The sequence below is a fragment of the Anthonomus grandis genome, chromosome 2, assembly GCF_022605725.1.
Source record: "Anthonomus grandis grandis chromosome 2, icAntGran1.3, whole genome shotgun sequence".
Classification (NCBI taxonomy): domain Eukaryota; kingdom Metazoa; phylum Arthropoda; class Insecta; order Coleoptera; family Curculionidae; genus Anthonomus; species Anthonomus grandis.
This window is the reverse complement of record NC_065547.1, coordinates 45506643-45513088: the sequence shown is the minus strand read 5'-3', so window position 1 is coordinate 45513088 and position 6446 is coordinate 45506643. Positions and strand designations below refer to the sequence as shown.

General features: G+C 34.0%; 1 long non-coding RNA gene across 1 annotated transcript; it reads left to right on the top strand.

The window, feature by feature from the left end:
• Positions 1-637: 637 nt before the first annotated feature.
• On the top strand, positions 638-6129 carry LOC126733449 (uncharacterized). Its single transcript, XR_007659714.1, has 3 exons — positions 638-752; positions 2572-2669; positions 5730-6129. It is a non-coding gene; the product is annotated as an uncharacterized LOC126733449 (long non-coding RNA).
• The last annotated feature ends 317 nt before the right edge of the window (positions 6130-6446 follow it).

Here is a 6446-nt window from a genome sequence, read left to right as displayed (position 1 = left end):
TAAATACCTTAGTATATACTACTAATATTTTAGTCTTTGCGACTGCATTGCCATTTTTTTGAAAATCATTAATTTCTTGGCTAAACGTATCGAAAGCCTTGAATGAATCTACATAAATATTATCAACCTGCATCTTTCTCTCCAAGGCGCACAGGAAGTACAAAAGTTGTAAGTCTTCATATCATACCTCTGGATAAACTAGATAATGGTTTTACTGATAATGAATAAATAGTGAAACAAGGTTGAGCCAATAAACTCAACTGGTTTTTTATATAAATCGTTCATACGATGCCAATTTTGAAACTCAATTTGTAGCCCGGGAAAACACTAAAATAACTTATCGTTTTTATTCATAAGTTTAAAGTCGTTGAACTCGTTTTAACTTAAGTAGAACTGAAAAAATGAAAAATAATTCAGAAATAAGTGTGAAGAAAAGACGTCAATAGTTACTGAATTAGTTACTGTCAACTGAAGATGTTTGAAAGATGTTTTGATTGACATAAACTCGAACCATGGTGTATGTAATTTGTGCCAATTTTAAACTTTTGTAAGCGTGTTTATATTAAGTTTAAATTATTTTCTCTGCCTGCTTGTCTTATTGTTTCTTGTATATTTGCTCAAGCTCAATTCCTTTTAGTATCCTCTCATGATGGCCACTGCTGGATCTGAAACATGTTGCGAATTCTGAAAAAATGGCAGGAGACCGTGGAATTTTCATTTTACCTTAAATGCGAAGACTATGAATAAACAATGTAAGTTTGCAGTTAAAGGTACTTTATGAATATGATATTTTAAATAATTATTACATACATAAACAGTCTACGTATCTTATGTTTAGTAATAATTATTACTTTTGTTCATTAATAAGCTGATGAAACAACATAGCTAGAACTGGATTGTAAACATGAAACAAAACATTTTTAAGAGCAAACCTCAATTAGGAGATACCTTATTGCAGCAATGCTAATTAAAAACTAAGTCATTATCTAGTGATATTATTTACGTCATGGTTATATTTATATTTAAGCAAACTGTTGTGTGTGTTAAGTGTATTTAAAAGCTACTTATTGTATATCTTATAATTGATTAATTAACCTTAATATAAATTAATAAAAGATTTTTTTAGTGGGGGTAAGGGGATCAAAGCAAAAAGTTACGAAAATTTAAGAATGATCAACAAAGACCGCCATCTCTTCGACACTATTAAAAAGAGAAAAACAGCTTACTTCGGTCATATTATGCGCAATAGAAAATTCAATTGGAAGGAAGAAGATGTGGAACATAAGACAATGGACTGGTTTATACTCTTTGATGGCAAGAGATAGAGTAGCACTGAAGAATATTGTAACGTTCATTTATTTATTGCAGATAAAAAGAAGAATTAAGAAAACTAAACTTATTTGCCACGTCAGTTAATCCCATTTATCCCAAGCTATCCTTTACTAATACTGAAAAAGAGTGGAACAAAAAGAATTAGATACAACCTTATTAATGTTGACCATTTGGAGGTGTCTTATGAGAAAACTGGGATGTCACATGGACATTATGACTACGATCCTCTTGTCTTGCCACCACTATTTCATGATTACCCTTATCGAAAGCCTTGAGGATATCTGGATAAATACTATCAACCGGCATTTCTCCATCATACATTTTTGATAATTTGATAACCAATAATTTGATATGCTGTAATTACCACCACGTTTCTAAAAGTACTTAAATTTTCCAATTAAACTGGCATGACTGACTTGCTACATTCTAAAAGAAACGTTTTTTACTAAAACCTTATTACCTGAAACACATGCTCGAGTTTAAAACGTATAAAATAAGCCTAAATTAAAGCAAGAACTATACATTTTTTTTGCAACTGTTTCTAATTGAACCTAACAGGCTACACATGAGCATGTCGGCGGTAAAAAGACCCATAAAATCCGGTCATGGCTAATTCGCAACGGCCGTTTAACTTCCAATAGCGCAACGGTGATTTATGAGAGTTTTTTGCATACGTGTGCCACTTTTCATATCCCAGTCACTTGTCAGCTCCGGACACTTTTTTTCTCCATTCCTTTGAGTAGAAAAGGAAAATATAATAAATTTTCATTTCGCCGTTGGAGGTTTCTTTTTACGGGCGAGAAACGAGTTTTTATGCCGCCGAAGCGATATTTTATATTGATAAGATCTTTGATATAGAGAAGGTTCGTGGATAAGAGGGTGTATTATGGAATTTATGAGCACTTTTAAGTAAAATTTTACGATATATATTAAAAAAATTAATCACTATGCCGTAATATATATTCTTAGGCTCTTTTCAGATTATGAGTATTGCAGGGGCGCTTACGAGCAAATTTGACCTAGTTTTAGTCAAGTTAAGTAAAAAAGAAATTAAAACTGCAATTAGGGTTAAGTCCGAGATAACTTAAAAGGTATCACTAAACTAGAATAAAATTAAGCGCAACTCTTATATTTTATGCCTTTTAAGTTATAAAGACAATTCACACAATGTTATTGGAAAAGTTAAAAATAGAACATTCATATGGAATTAAATATCAGTAAATTTTCATTATTTTTTAGGTTAAGTTAGTGCACGGAAACAGTGAGTTTAACCGACATTAGTGTAACCGAAGCTTAATAAACATGAGGTGCGCTTGACAGTGGCTAAACAGTAGAAGGTAAGGGCGCGTTTTTAAATTCAGCAGTCGATCCACCGCTTAAGCAAAATTTGCTATTTGCGTTTCTAAATTATCTGCTTTCTATCACATCACGTTTCTTTATTACATGAAGGGTCCATCAATGATTGGCTGATGGCAATCACTGGTCCATCGTATTTTCGTTTTGGTGGAATGGTGTGATGGAAATGTTGACGTTGACTTTGACATTTTATAATTTTTGATTTGACCAAAACAAACAAAATAATTAACTTTTAACTGCATTCATTCATTTTAAGTTTCTTTTTACAAAGTGCATGCAAGGGGCATAGGGATAATATTTTTTCACACCCTGGCAGGTTACGTGATACGACGAAGTCGTATTACACGAAATAGTTCTTACACTAAAAGCACGAGGTTGGTCTATTCAATTAAGTTAACAGTCAGCATCTTGATCCAGGTTTCATCCATATCATTTAGTCCAGGAATTTACTCTTCAAGATTTTGACCGAAGGCTAGACCATTGTCACTGGATTTTGGCTATGATTGCAGAAGACCCTCGAGTGCTTTCAAATATATTGTGGACATCTGATGCTAGATTTGACTCATTAGTAGTTAGTTCTAGTATTTAACTACCCTGATAGATAAATAGGACGAGGCCAAATGGAGAGAAAATAATTTGGAGAATATTCTCAAGAATTGCATTAAAATATTAATGTCAAGCATTTGAGAGTGATTTAGAGAATCTTAAGGCCACCTGAAGAGTTTTAGGTTCGTGGAATAAGACGAAAAAAAGCATTTATGAGTAACTTAAAGGGTCTAAAGATGCGTCCCTACCAAGTCAAGCGACAGTTTTGAAAAACAAAACAGCATCTATCCACACCACATTTGACAGCAAGGTTTCTCGATCAGTCAATATCAATATGTCTGACGAAGATGACGTTAAAATTAAGTAACTTGGAGAACTGAAAATGGTAATCATCCTAGCTTAGCAGATTTTCCGAGAATAGCTAAATTTGCAGGGCATGCCCAACAAGTGACAAAATATATTAAGAGCATATTTTATAGAAATTAGATAGGATATGATAAATAAAATAAATAAAAACTCGTTTGAAAATCTCCTCGAATACTTGTTCGACTTGTGAACCTTGCCTTAGGCTCTGTGCACCAATATGTCTTGCTTGTATGCACACATTCGTTTTCAAACCTAAAAACACAGCTAATTCCCAAAGTATACGTGCTTCTGAATCCAACATTTCTCTGCGCTTATTTTTGTCTTGTAAAAATTTCATACCTTCAAAAGCATACCATTTACTTCCATAGACATTCTCCGTACCGTAGCCAGATTTCTTGCTGTCCTTTTTTCAAGACGTTTCATGTAATGTTGTATGCCTCAATAAAGACAGAGAGTCTTCTTATTCACTGATCATAACCTAGATAATGTTATCTTGTTCCCATTTCATTTCTCCAACGAAAACAAGGCTGCGAGCTATAAGCCGAATTTACACGTGTCAAGTAGCTAAAGCAAGTTACTAAATCAAGTTACTAAATTTAGTTACTTGTATGGTGTAAACAACTTGATTTAGTACAAACAATTTCTATTTACTTGAGCAAGTAGTCTCCCCCACCTTTTCTTTCTAGAAACTAAACCGCCGACTAAATGAGTGTAGACAGGTTTTTTAGTCGAGTTCATAAGTATAGACTGCGACGTTGATTTTTCTTTTATTTGTGGCGTGTTTTAAAAATGTCTCGTTTGAGTGAAGAAACAACAATAAAATTTGTAGAAGAATATCGAGAAAGGCGATGCTTATGGGATACAAGGGCTACCATTTACAAAAATAAACAAGCTCGGGACTCGGCGTATAAGGAAATTGAGGAGATCATGGGGATAGAAGGATTCGGAGTGCCTGAAATCAAGAACAAAATACGGGCGTTGAGGTCAATTTATTCTTAAGAAAAAAAAAAATAAGGTTAAAGGAAATGGGCACATTTTTACGTAACATAGAGGATAATAAGAGACCTGCGCAGGATAATTTCAATGTAAGTGTATTCTAGTAGTGTTCATATTATAAGTAATTAATCCGATATACGTATTTTCCCGTCCCGTAACCTGTAAGTATCAATTTGTTTATATAAAACCCTAGAAAAATAATAGAAAATCATTTCTTAAAACTCTCTTATCATAAGGAAAACACATATACCGAACAATAATTTCCATATTATATTATTTATATTAAAGTACAGTCAAAATATCATCCGTTGCTGCCATGGCACCGCACCTTCGCCTATAAAGTACTGGCAAAGTCGATCTCTTAGTTCTCTTGCACATCTTGAAGAATGATTATCCCCATAGGTTCTTATTGACGGCAAGGGAATATTAGTTTCCTTTCTCCACGAACCTAGTCTAACCTGACCGCTTTCTATATCTTCTTCATCTAACGATCCACTTGGTGTGTAAGTGTTATGAGAAGTGATTCGCAAATAATTGTGTATTGCGCAACAGGCCTTAATAATTTTGTCCAGAGTTTCTGGTAAGCATGCCATAGGCGTTTCAAAAATGCGAAATCATTTTCTACTATTCGTCTTGCCCGCGAAAGGCGGTAATTGAATATTTTCTGATTTTTCGAAAGTGCTACTTCTGAATACGTTTTCAGTGCAAATGCATCGTCACCTACAATGAAACCACCATGTGGTAATAAACCATTCTCTAGGGCTTCAAATAGAGACGATTGTTGGAAAACTCCACCATCGGATTGTTTTCCAGGACATCCAACATTTATATAGGAAAATCAATAGTTGTCATCTACCAGAGCTAACAAAATAGTGCTGTTATAGTACCCTTATAATTAAAGAATTTACTGCCACAATTTGCCAGTGCATGAATCGTCACATGTTTCCCATCAATCGCACCGTAACATTTGGGGAAATTCCACTTCAAACGAAATCCCTTCTCAATAACGTTCCATTCTTCTTGGGACTCCGGCGCCTAAAACAATATGAAATTTACTGCTGGTTGTATTATCAGTATTACCTACAAGTATTTCAGTTTGGCTAATACGGTACAAATATTTTTTTCTATTTCAGATACAACGCGAAAAACAAGTTAATGAACAAAAACGAAAAAATAATGGCTGCCAGAAATGAAACGTCTCAGGAAGTACCGCAGAAAAAAAGTAGAACTACGTCAAAATTGAGGCAAATTACTGTAGTAGTTAACGACCTAAAAAAAATAAGCGGAACTATGATACTTGAACCTGCCAATGGGCATGAATACATAGCTTTTGGTCGCAGTGTTGCTGCACAATTAATGACGTTAACTCCTCTTTCCGCCATACAAGCACAGGAACACATTTAGTCTGTTCTGACAAGTTTTAAACTACAAGACCTCCAGGCCCTCATCTTCAATTCCACCAATGTAACTCGTGCAGAATCAGTTGCCGATAATATTGTACGATCACAGATAATAGCAAAAGCTTTTTCCAACATTTAACATGTTTTATTCATCAACAACTTATTCGTAATAGAAATATTTAAAAATAATACCTTTATATATTCTTTCAGACTTTCATAAATAGCATTACACACCTCGGGTATAAATTTGGAGATTGCAGGTGTTGACACACGAAATAACATCTGCAAAGTTCTATAACTATTTCCTGTGGCTAAATAAGACAATGTGATTTCCAATTTTATTCTAGTTGGAATTCCTGATCTCATTACAGTGTTCTTTTTCGTAATTTGAGGAGCAATTTGAGCCAACAATATATCAAAATGTTCTTTAGACATCCTCAGCCAATTTGT